We start from the raw sequence: 13,864 nt of genomic DNA, 5'->3' as shown, positions 1-13,864 counted from the left end.
GCTAGGGAGGAGAGTAATTATTTTAATCACTTCTCATTCCTTTACTGGTGAGTGGGGGATTTCCTTTCTTATAAGAATGTGGGAATGGTCAGCACACAGCACCAGATGCTATACAGATTAAAAAGACATTAAATTATTATTCATATATAGTCACAACCCAGGGAAGGAGAATACCATATGCCATTTACAGCTCCACAAAGGAAGAAGTAGGAACACAGTGGTTAGACTATGGAAATAAAAATTTCTCAGTATAAAGACAGTGGGGTGCCTCTTGGTTCCCATATGAGGATAACTTATTTGTTGGAATAATTCTGTGATCTGGCAGTGAAGTGAAACTTCTCTGGGATAAACTGAAAAATTATTTGATTCTTACACTAAAGAAAAATATTGGACAAAATAATCTAACCTATTGGAATTTGGGAAAAACAACAACAAAAAATGAGGTTAAGGTACTCAACGTTCTTCCGTGTTTTTCTTAGATGTCAAGGATCTGTGTGTGTGTGTGTGTGTGTGTATGTGTGTGTGTATGTATGTATACATAATATTGGGATCTAATATTTAGCTTAACATCAGTGTCATGTAGTTTGTGTTTGAATTTTTTCAGCAGTTAAGAGCTTAAAGTTTTTTTATAGTAGCTTTTTGTTCAGTTTAATTGTTTCCTCACTGGTCCACACTTTTGTCCCTGGTATTACTTCAAACCATCTGAAAATCTATAATTCATGCAAAACTTTAGTTATTGTAAAAATCTCCCTATCCTTATAAATATTGCCATTCTCCTTACTTCAACAAAACTGTAAAATTTTGTTTAGTATTTTGTGAGATGCTAATTAATCATAGTTTTGTATGTCAAACAGGCTAGCAAATAATGCCTCATCATTTTACCCAGTATTAATCTCAATATTATGTATTATGTATTATAATCACAATATTATGTAGATATCTAATATTAAAACCACTTCATAATTAGTAATACCTTTAATAATGTGGATTTACCTTTCCTAATCAAATAAAAAGTCTTAAAAATAGAAAAAAATAAGTTTTAATGGAGTAAGAAGAAATTCTATCTAGAGGATCCAAAGTCTGCTGTCAGTGTAGTCTTAACTTTTCTTAATTCTCCTAGACAGGTTGGCTAGTGCAGGGCCTCTTTTCTCTTACTTCCTCTTTTCTTCTTCATTCAGATCTTTTCTTTTTCATCTTTCATATTTCTAATTTCTAATTTTTAATTTCATTTTAATTTTCATTATTTTAACAAGCTTTCAGGTATATCAGACAACTAACAAAAGTACAAATTGGTCACAAAAATAGAGTCCAATCAAGACACTTAGCTAGAAATCTAAAAGGATAATTTGTTCAAATTATCATTTGTCATCACCATAGGCTTCCCTGGATGTAAGCAGAATGTGTTTGTGACTCAAAGCATATATTCACAATTTTTCAAGCTAAGCTAACCAATAGTCAGATGGGGAAAAAAAGTAAATTGTCATTGATTATCAGGGAAATGAATGTAAAAATGACCAACCGGTATCACCTCACACAAATTAGGATAGCATTATTTCAAAAAGAACAGAAGTAAGTATTGACTGGGATGTAGTGAAAAAGAGACTGATAAATAAGGAACTCTCAGTCACTATTGGTAGACCATTGAACAGTTTATCCTTCAAGAAAACAGTGTGGAAACCTCTTAGGGCATATGCATATATGTTTATAACATTATTTACAATAGTCAAGATCTGGAAATAACTCAAATGTCCAAAAGCTGGACAAAGAAAAATAGGGGTAACCTATAATAATAGGAATAATACTTAGCCATGAAGAAACATGAAATACTGCAGTTTGATGTGACATAGAAATAACTGGAACTAAGAAAATGACTCAAAAGAAAAAAAAAGATAATACTGATGAATTTGCTCATGGAGTGTAAAAAAAAGTCAGAGCAAAGGTAAAAGCAACCCCACATTGGAAACAAACTCTAAAATATTGCTCAGGGTGAAAGAATGGACATTAGAAAGAATGGAACTTGGGACAATGGTGGAGGGTTACTGACATTATTGGTGGTGGAGGAAAGTAACAGTACTTCAAGTATAAAAGAATAACATGAAAATTAAAAGGCACAAGGAAGACAAACATGTGCATAGGGGGCAGAAAGCAAGTGCTATATAAGATTCATTCTATAAGTAAAATCCAAAGGGAAGTTAACAGTACTTAGAGAGTCAATTTGGGTGTTAGTCTTTTTTGAGGGTCTTTGACCAATGACAAATATTGACTCTGGCAAGTTATCTGTACTTGAAACAAGTTCTGAGTCTGTTTTATTGTAAAGGACTATAGTGCTTTTAGTATATACAGTGGCTGATGTTATAATGGTAGCTGCTTGTCACTAAATATTTGATTTAGCTTTAAACATGTGACTTCATCACTTTTCATTAGATCTTGTCTAATGATAAAAGCTCAGAAAAACTTCTAATAGTAGATCCAACTCAAGGAATTGACCGTTTGGGAGTTTAAATAAGTTATCATCTATCTTAGCAGTAAAAAACCTCAAACTCCCACAGTTTATAAAATGGCTGATATAGAGGTACATTTTATTACCCAAGGATAAATAACCTTCATTTCCATAGAAAGATGTATTTGTATAGAATCATATTTTAAATATGGGCTGCTGAATAAAGCAGTTTTAAAGTGTCAAGAGGGTGGTAAGGGATATTGCTAAGAGGTGTTTTAGGGTGTCAGAGTTACAGTACGAGTTGTATGACTTGTCTTGTACATAGTTGACCTGAGTTCAATCCCTATCATCCCTTATGGTCCCCAGACAATACCAGTGGAAAAGAGTCAGGAGTAACCCCTGAGCATCACCGTGTAAAACAAACAAACAAACAAACAAAAAAGAAGTGTTTTTAGTAATAGCATGGCAGTGTACTTTGATGGTACATTTGGTGACTTCTGTACACATACTGAGGTGTCAATCTACTCCCATTAACCCCCGTAGACATAGTAAGGTGTCAGACTATCTCCATTAAACTCCATAGTACCATAGAAATAATCAGAGATGAATAAATATTGAATCAATGTTAAAAACAAGTATGTAAAATCTAGATATATATATATATTGTTGAGAAAACCTAAATTTAGAGATTAACTTTCTGAGATAGGCTAGAAAAGTAAAACATTTCTGTTATATTTATCTTCCTAAGGCTTTTCCATTAAAAGGAAAAAAATGACAAGAAACAAGCAGTGGTGATTGATATGAGAATTCAAATCCAGGCAGACATTAATTAGGACACTGTAGCACAGGGATATGGAAAAGGCTAAAACAGGATAATCTGGGAGGGAGAAACATGAGATAATAAAAAATCTGTAAGAAATCAGTATGTAGGAACCTAGTCATATTAGCACTAAGTAATTGTGACAGCAAATGTGTTGTAAAAAAACTCTTTTGGTCAGACTTTTTCTAAAAGTATAAATTATATCCATGAAGGAACTGCAGTCCCAGTCAAGTATATACATTTTGACAGAAAAAATAAATTTGAGGTGTAATTTATTAGAATTTATATATTTCAATGAAATATGACTATATATTGAGAACAGATAGCTAAGTAGTTTTGGTGATGGAGACTGAGTGAAATGTAGAGCAATGCAAAGTAAAAAAATTATTTCTTAAAAGTGCCACTTAGGGCACTCACTTGCTTAATGAGATCTGTCTGCTTCATTGAACTTAACAAGAATAAAATCCTAGGTTCACTTCATCAAAACCCATAATCATTAATTTTGATCAATTCTGCAACCAGTACTTGAAAGCATATCTAGATGATAACCTCCATGCTAAAAAAGATCAAGAAAGAAAAATTTCAATTGCTATTTAAAGGAAATTGAACTTACTACAAACTCTTCTCACATTAGTATTATGAAAATTCCAGAGGCAACCTATTTTTCAGTCACTAACTGTATTGTTCTTTCCATGTATCAGATCCTATGTAAAGCACTTTATACTTACTAAATTTTATCATCATAAAAATAGGTTTAGGGGATGGAAATATAGGACAGTCAGTAGGTCACTTGCTTTCTATGAGGCCAGTCCAGATTAGGTTTCTCAAACTCTACCCTATTTTGTCTCATGTACCGCCAATAGTAATCCTTAAGCAGAGTGAGGAGTAAGCCCTGAGCACTGATGGATAAGGCATCCAAGACAAACAATAAAAAATTCTAATAGATCAGGACAATATAACTACATTGTGCAGATGAGAAAATGTGAAAGTTGCCGCTTATACAAGTTAGACAGTAAAGTGTACAGGAATTAGAATTGAAACAGTCCAGGGTGGCTCCAGAGTCGATGTTTGTAACCACTATAACACACTTCCATTAGGTTTCATTTATTTACTACCATTTTCCACTGCCTACTATTCACTATTATGACCTTGACAATAATATCCCTATTTTTAAATAAAATGCCTCAGGTAAATTTTTTTTTACTGTTAATTTAAACCATTGTTATTTACAAACTTATTCATAGTAGGGTTTTAAACAATGTCTGAGTACCAATTCTGCAACCAGTGTCAGTCTTTACCAGTATTCTGAGTTCATCCATGCCACTACCTCCTAGCCCAGCCTGAAATCCTAACAGCTACCATTTTAAGTTTAGTTGTTATAGTTTAGGTTTCAGGGTTTCAATGGTGTGAGTCTGGCTTGGACATTTAATTCCATAATTTTTTTGTTTGTTTGTTTTGTTTTGGTTTTTGGGTCACACCTGGTGGTGCTCAGGAGATTACTCCTGGTTTTTCACTGGATGCTGAGTTTTGAACCACCATGTGTCCGGGATCAGCTGCACAAAAGGCAAACACCCTACTGCTGTGCTATCTCTCTGGCTCAATTCTATCATTTCTTAAATCCACCAATGCTCCTATGACTCCTTAGCTCTTGTCTCCCATCATTTCATGTTATTTTTCCTTTCCCACTCAATTTCTTTCTTTCTCCTCAATATATTACGGGACCTATAGTATTCTCAACAAACCCTCATTTAAGCCATTGCATTTCTTTGTGCAGTTATTCTAAAACCATACATAGGTTACATCCTCTTGTAGTTATTCATCTTTTTCTGTCTTACTTCATTTAACATATTTTCCAGTTCCATTCACACTGCAGCGAATTGCATGATGGCATCATTCCTTAGATGCCATCCTTAGATGCCACAGTATATACATACCGCATCATTGTTTTCCACCTCAAAATCCTAAGTCTGCAGATATAGCACCCAACAAATAGTTGCTGAATAATAACTATCTATTAGATACAGTATACAGAGCTATATGAGCTCTGTGAGAAAAGCTAGATACTGGAAAGATAGTACAGTGGGTAAGGCACTTGCCTTGTTCAAGGCTGAGCTAGATTCAATGCCTGGCATCCTATTTAGGCCCCCAGAGAACCACCAGGAGTGGTCCCTGAGTACACAGTCAGGAGTAACCCCTGAGCATTGCCAGATGTAGCCCAAATTTAAAAATAAAAAAATTAGAGCATAAAATACTGAAAGATATTTGCAACAATATACATAAACTGATAAGGAGTTGGGTTACCGCTAATGACAACAGTGGCAAAGCAAACAAATAACTGCATCATAAACCATATCCTTGGCTCACTGACATTAATTTCTCAGTTTCTAGTCTCTGCATCTCTTTGTTTTACCCCTCTGAGACAGTCTTATATGGCAGAAAGATCTCAATAAATTCTAGAGTCAAATTGAATCATATACTGTACATTGTAATTATCCAATTTTCAAGACATAGACTTTTCATTTGCACCATCTGGACAACACAGCACTTAAACTTCACAGAGCTCTACTTAACAGTAAATTAATGTACCTGAGAACATCTACGTATGATGCCTTGGAAAAAGAAAGCCCTTTCTTCCTTTCCTCTAAGCTGCTCTTAGGCATATTTTAATTTGAACATGATGTCATCAATTGCAAGATAAGACCAATGGCAACTTTTGCTCTAAGCTTTACCAAATATAGGGCATACTAAGCATGGCACTTTACTATAGAAAACTTTTTCCAACCTCTTCATATACTGTTACTGGGTTATACTTCATTTTTCATTTGATGTGCCCTTATTATAGTTTGAGAATTGTTGACTCTTTTGATATGTTAATATTTACGATAGCACTTAAAGAGTTCTTTGCATATGTGTACAAATATTCTTTAATGCTATTATTTTAAATATTATTAAAATACATATTAAAATATATCCATGAGCAAGGATATCAAAGAAATAATTTTAACACATTTTTACTTTTATTAAAATTTGATAAAATTGTCTTTACTAATTAGTATCATTCCTTTCAGAAAGCACTGTTTGATAAATAGTAAACTGAGACTCTTTCTGTTTCTTAGGAATCTTTTTAAACCTTCATCAGTAGGCTTTCTTGTTCAATAGATTAAAAGATTACAAAAACTTTTGCAGTTCCCAATATATAACTAATAGTCCTATAGCTTCTGTGAATTCCAAACACATATAAGAAATGAGACTATCCAGCCCTAATGACAAAGATAAATGGTAAATTAACATATACCAAGCAACTGCTAAATATCAGGTGCTGTTACCTGTATCTGAGATCCAGATTAAAACCAAATCTAAATTAATTCTGAGCTTACATTCCAGGGGCTAATAAAAACTAAAGCATTCTAAGACTTCTATTTCTATAAAAACAGTTGAGTTTGAGCAGAACAATCCTTCCATTTATTAGAAAAATTGCCAATATAATTAATAAGATCTCTGAAGGTATCCAAAGACTACACAAGTATCTGTAACTTAAATAAAGAAAAGAAAACTACAAATAAGTGAGTGCAACAGTGAGGAGTCTTTCCCCTATTCTTCAGTCCTAAGTACAAGTTGAGAAGTCAAGAAAGATGTGCTGGTGAAGGGGTGTGTGCATTTTATGAAACACAATTTCGAACATGTCTGTAACCATGCTGGTTAAATAAAGACGTTATTATTAAAAAAAAAAAGAAATTGAGAACATTTTTTATTCTCATTTGTTATGAGGAAGATAAATGTTTCGATGCAGAATACTACTGAAACCAAAAAAAAAAAAAAAAGCTAAAGTATATTAAAAATATAAACCAAATACAGATCACAAAAGAGTAAAATTTGGTTTCCAATAAATTCAATTTATGTCATGTTAGAAAGATGTGCTCTTAGATAAATTTCTTTTTTTTTAAATATGGAACGCTTCACGAATTTGCGTGTCATCCTTGCGCAGGGGCCATGCTAATCTTCTCTGTATCATTCCAATTTTAGTATATGTGCTGCCGAAGCGAGCACTAGATAAATTTCTTACAAGAAACACAGTAAATAGTATTGGGAGGTAGATAGCTTCCAGCTTTCCATATCAGAACCTTTGTAGGTAGATGCCTTCCAGCTTCCCGTATCAATTTCTTAATTTATCAAAAAAAAGTATGTTATCAAAAATTACTATGTAAATCTCAAAAATATCAACTTGAAGTAATAGATATAAGAAATAGATATAAGGGGCCGGAAAAATAGCATGGAGATAGGGTATTTGCCTTGCATGCAGAAGGTCGGTGGTTCAAATCCTGGTATCCCAGGATCTGAGCATGCCAGAAGCGATTTCTGAGCATAGAGCCAAAAGTAACCCCTGAGCACTGGCAGGTGTGACACCAAAAACAAAACAAAACAAAACAAAACAAAACAAACAAGCAAAAAACAAGGAAATAGGTATAAAAGACTGTAAATATTTCAGAAAATATTTTAAAATAAGTAATCAATATGCCTAAGAAAGCAAAAGAAAACTTAGATAATGTTAACCCCAAATAGATCATATAGAAGATAGTAAAAGAAAAAGCAAACTATTATCAAATGAAACTAAGATTTTAATTGATAGGTTTAAGACTGGTTTATAAATAGATAAGAAAAAAATAGAGTGCACCCATCTGCCTCTCTACTCTGCTGTCCTGCATTTTCGGCCTGATTTCACCCTGGGTGCGGCTCATCTGCAGCCTGCCTTCCCGTGAGCCTTCCAGGGAGCCTGCCTTCCTGTGAGCCTTCCCTGGAGGTGAGTCGACACGCCCAGAAAGGGAGGAGCCACTGAACTCTGCTGGATCTCAGATGCCAGCACCCTTCTGCCTCTCTACTCTGCTGTCCTGCATTTTCGGCCTGATTTCATCCTGGGTGCGGTTCATCAGCCAGCCTGCCTTCCTGTGAGCCTTCCGGGGAGCCTGCCTTCCCATGAGCCTTCCCTGGAGGTAGTCAACACGCCCAGAAAGAGAGGAGCCACTGAACTCCACTGGATCTCAGATGCCAGCACCCTTCTGCCTCTCTACTCTGCTGTCCTGCATTTTCGGCCTGATTTCATCCTGGGTGCGGCTCATCTGCCAGCCTGCCTTCCTGAGAGCTTTCCGTGGAGGTGAGCAGACACGCCCAGAAAGGGAGGAGCCAGAGGAGCATGGTTGCTCCGCTCCCCTTCGTGACGGTGCACATCATTTTGCCAATGAATACAACCACAACACGTAGAAAAACCCGCAATACTAGTGTGACAATGGGGAAACAACACGGGCCAGCGCCAGACATAGAGAATGAAAATGGCAACTCTGATGACTTGAGCCTGACCAACCACCTAGTCAGTCTCTCAGATAAGGAGTTTAGAGTTGCAATATGGAACATGTTCAAAGAACTCAAACAAAGTATAGAAGAGAACACTAATAAGAATCAGGAGAATATGAAGATAGAAATGTGAAAACTCCAAACAGAAATTTCAGATCAAATAACAGGTCTGAAAAACTCAGTAGATGAATTGAAGAAAAACATGGTTGAGATTTCCCACAGGTTAACAGCAACTGAGGATAGAATCAGTACACTGGAAGATCAGATGCATAACAATTACATACAGCAGAAGAAATTGGAAAAAAGCCTCAAAGCAAATGATCAAACAATGGAAAAATTACTCAAAGAATGGGAACAGATGAAAATAGAAGTCTATGATAAGCTCAACAGAAACAACTTCAGAATCATTGGAGTCCCAGAGACTCAGGAAAAAAATCTCCAGGAAGAATCAACAGTCAAGAACATCATTAAAGAGAAACTACCAGAGCTAATGAATACATGCGATCAAATCCTGCATGCCCGAAGAGTGCCAACTAAAAGAGACCCCAGGAAAAAACACCCCAAGACACATCCTAGTCACAATGACGAATCCCATAGATAGAGACAGAATTCTGAAAGCAGCAAGATCGAAAAGAGAAATTACATTCAAGGGAACATCCTTGAGATTTACTGCAGACCTGTCACCAGAAACACTCAAGGCCAGAAGGCAGTGGTGGGACATACTGACAAAACTCAATGAAATAAATGCTTCGCCTAGAATAGTGCACCCAGCAAAACTCACTTTCAGGTTTGAAGGAACAATACATAGTTTCACAGACAAACAACAGCTCAAAAACTTCACAGACTCAAAACCATTCTTAAAAGAAAAACTGAACGGCATACTTTAAGACAAGGCTTACCAACAGACACACCAAACTTTAATATAAAGATGGCACTAACTCCCAGGATAATTCTTTCTCTCAATGTCAATGGACTAAATGCACCAGTTAAGAGACACAGAGTGGCTAAATGGATCAAAAAATTCAATCCAACCTTCTGCTGCCTACAAGAAACGCACCTGAATAGTCAGAACAAACAAAGACTCAAAATAAAAGGCTGGAGGAAAATCATCCAAGCAAACAACACCCAAAAAAAAGCAGGAGTGGCCATACTAATATCAGATGATGCAAACTTTATACTTAGGAAAGTTGTAAGGGACAAAGATGGACATTTTGTATTAATCAAGGGATATGTACAGCAGGAAGAAATCACCCTCCTAAACATATATGCACCGAATAAGGGGCCAGCAAAATATTTAATACAACTGTTGACAAATCTGAAAAATAATATCAATAACAACACAATAATTGTGGGAGACCTCAACACAGCATTGTCAACACTAGACAGGTCAACCAGACTGAAACCCAACAAGAATATACTAGACCTGAGGAGAGAAATGGAAGAAAGAGGCCTAGTAGATATATACAGGACACTCCACCCACAGAAGCCTGGATACACATTTTTCTCTAATGTACATGGGACACTCTCCAGGATAAACTACATGTTAGCACATAAAACATACCTCCATAATATCAAGAGGATAGAAATTTTGCAGGCTGCCTTTGCTGACCACAAAGCCCTGAAATTATAAATGAACTACAAAGGGACACAGAAGAAAAATTTTAACACCTGGAAGTTAAATAGCCTCATACTGAATAATCAGTGGGTCCGAGATGAAATCAAAGAGGAAATCAAAACCTTCCTGAAAACAAATGACAATGGAGACACAAACTATAAGAACCTATGGGACACAGCAAAAGCAGTACAGAGAGGAAAATTTATAGCTTTGCAAGCACACATCAGGAAAGAAGAAGGGGCATACCTGAATAGCTTAATGACGCAGCTCATAGTATTAGAAAGTGCTCAACAAAAGGATCCAAAAAAAGGGAGGCAGAAGGAAATAACAAAGCTGAGAGCAGAAATCAATGAAGTGGAAACCCGGAAAACCATCCAAAAGATCAACGAAAGCAGAAGTTGGTTCTTTGAAAAAATAAACAAGATTGATAGACCACTGGCAAAACTAACAAAGAAAGAAAGAGAGAGAAACTTGATAACTCGTATTAGGAATGAAAAAGGAGAGATCACTACTGATATGGTAGAGATTCAAAGGGTAATCAGAAACTACTTTGAGAAACTCTATGCCACTAAAAATGAAAACCTGGAAGAAATGGATAAATTCTTGGAATCTTATAATCTTCCACGATTGAATGAAGAGGATGTAGCATATCTAAACACACCCATTACTATTGAGGAAATTAAGAAAGTAATCAAATGTCTGCCCAAAAACAAAACCCCAGGCCCAGATGGATTTACTAATGAATTCTTTCAAACCTTTCAAGAGGAACTACTACCAATCCTGGCAAGACTCTTTCATGAAATTGAAAAAACAGGAAAACTTCCAAATAGCTTTTATGAAGCCAAAATCACCTTGATACCTAAACCAGACAGAGATGCTACGAAAAAAGAAAATTACACACCAATATCGCTGATGAATGCAGATGCAAAGATCTTCAACAAAATCCTGGCAAATAGGATTCAATGCCTCATTAAGAAGATCATCCACTATTATCAAGTAGGTTTCATTCCAGGAATGCAAGGCTGGTTTAACATCCGTAAATCTATCAACATAATACACAACATCAACAGCAAGAAAAATAAAAATCACACGATCATATCAATCGATGCAGAGAAAGCATTTGACAAGGTCCAACACCCATTCTTGATCAAAACTCTCAGCAAGATGGGAATGGAAGGAACCTTTCTCAATATCGTTAAGGCCATCTACCACAAGCCAGTGGCAAATATTGTCCTCAATGGAGAAAAACTGAAAGCCTTTCCTCTAAATTCTGGCACAAGACAAGGCTGTCCTCTCTTACCACTCCTATTCAACATAGCACTGGAAGTACTCGCTGTAGCAATTAGGCAAGAAAAAGATATCAAGGGAATCCAGATAGGAAAGGAAGAAGTCAAGCTCTCACTGTTTGCAGATGACATGATACTCTACAAAGAAAACCCCAAAGACTCTACCAAAAAGCTTCTAGAAACAATAGACTCATATAGCAAGGTGGCAGGCTACAAAATTAACACACAAAAATCAATGGCCTTTCTATACACCAATACTAATAAGGAAGAAATGGACATTAAGAAAACAACTCCATTCACTATAGTGTCACACAAACTCAAATATCTTGGAATCAACTTGACTAAAAATGTGAAGGACCTATACAAAGAAAACTATAAAACTCTGCTCCAAGAAATAAGAGAGGACACGCGGAAATGGAAGCACATACCCTGCTCATGGATTGGCAGGATTAACATCATTAAAATGGCAATACTCCCCAAAGCACTGTACAGATTTAATGCGATCCCCCTAAAGATACCCATGACATTCTTCAAAGAAGTGGATCAGGGACTATTTAAATTTATTTGGAACAATAAGCACCCTCGAATAGCTAAAGCAATCATTGGGAAAAAGAATATGGGAGGAATTACTTTCCCCAACTTTAAACTTTACTACAAAGCAATAGTTATCAAAGCAGCATGGTATTGGAATAAGGACAGGCCCTCAGATCAGTGGAATAAGCTTGAATACTCAGAGAATGTTCCCCAGACATACAATCACCTAATTTTTGATAAAGGAGCAAAAAATTCTAAATGGAACTAAGAAAGCCTCTTCAACAAGTGGTGTTGGCACAACTGGGTAGCCACTTGCAAAAAATTGAACTTAGACCCCCAGCTAACATCATGTACGAAGGTAAAATCCAAATGGATTAAAGACCTCGATATCAGACCCAAAACCATAAGATATATAGAACAACACGTAGGTAAAACACTCCAGGACATTGAGGCTAAAGGCATCTTCAAGGAAGAAACTGCACTCTCCAAGCAAGTGAAAGCAGAAATTAACAGATGGGAATATATTAAGCTGAGAAGCTTCTGCACCTCAAAGGAAATAGTGCCCAAGATACAAGAGCCACCCACTGAGTGGGAGAAACTATTCACCCAATACCCATCAGATAAGGGGCTAATCTCCAAAATATACAAGGCACTGACAGAACTTCACAAGAAAAAAACATCTAATGCCATCAAAAAATGGGGAGAAAAAATGAACAGACACTTTGACAAAGAAGAAATACAAATGGCCAAAAGACACATGAAGAAATGCTCCACATCACTAATCATCAGGGAGATGCAAATCAAAACAACAATGAGCTACCACCTCACACCACAGAGAATGGCACACATCACAAAAAATGAGAATAAACAGTGTTGGCAGGGATGTGGGGAGAAAGGAACTCTTATCCACTGCTGGTGGGAATGCCGTCTAGTTCAACCTTTATGGAAAGCGATATGGAGATTCCTCCAAAAACTGGAAATCGAGCTCCCATACGATCCAGCTATACCACTCCTAGGAATATACCCTAGGAACACAAAAATACAATACAAAAACCCCTTCCTTACACCTATATTCATTGCAGCACTATTTACCATAGCAAGACTCTGGAAACAACCAAGATGCCCTTCAACAGACGAATGGCTAAAGAAACTGTGGTACATATACACAATGGAATATTATGAAGTTGTCAGGAGAGATGAAGTCATGAAATTTTCCTATACATGGATGTATACGGAATCTATTATGCTGAGTGAAATAAGTCAGAGAGAGAGAGAGAGAAAAACGCAGAATGGTCTCACTCATCTATGGGTTTTAAGAAAATGAAAGACATTCTTGCAATAATAATTTTCAGACACAAAAGAGAAAAGAGCTGGAAGTTCCAGCTCACATCAGGAAGCTCACCACAAAGAGTGATGATTTTAGTTAGATAAATAACTACATTTTGAACTGTCCTAATAATGAGAATGTATGAGGGAAATTGATAACCTGTTTAGAGTACAGGCAGGGGTCGGGTGGGGAGGAGGGAGACTTGGGACATTGGTGATGGGAATGTTGCACTGGTGATGGATGGTGTTCTTTATATGACTGAAACCCAAACACAATCATGTATGTAATCAAGGTGTTTAAATAATAAAAAAAAAGAACTAAAGCCCTAACTGTATGCTAAAGAAGTAACCCTTTCATTCTTTCTGTTAACGTTTAATAATGTAACTAAGACATATATCTATATTAAACATGTTTTAAAAAAACAATTAAAATATGCAAGAGATTAAGTGAAAATTTCTGAATAAAATATCCGTGCACTAAAAAAAAAATAGAAAAA

At 36.0% G+C, this 13,864-nt stretch overlaps 1 protein-coding gene and 1 non-coding gene across 2 annotated transcripts in view; both read right to left on the bottom strand.

Moving 5' to 3' along the window:
- METTL15 (methyltransferase like 15) overlaps nucleotides 1–13,864 on the bottom strand; it is a 229,340-nt gene that overhangs the window by 47,126 nt on the left and 168,350 nt on the right. The gene's annotated exons all lie outside the window — the stretch shown is intronic.
- Nucleotides 7,201–7,307, bottom strand: LOC126019661 (U6 spliceosomal RNA). Its single transcript, XR_007499292.1, has one exon. It is a non-coding gene; the product is annotated as a U6 spliceosomal RNA (small nuclear RNA).

This window comes from Suncus etruscus, chromosome 9 (assembly GCF_024139225.1).
Source record: "Suncus etruscus isolate mSunEtr1 chromosome 9, mSunEtr1.pri.cur, whole genome shotgun sequence".
NCBI lineage: Eukaryota > Metazoa > Chordata > Mammalia > Eulipotyphla > Soricidae > Suncus > Suncus etruscus.
The sequence above is the reverse complement of the archived record's forward strand: the minus strand, read 5'-3'. Positions and strand labels throughout refer to the sequence as shown.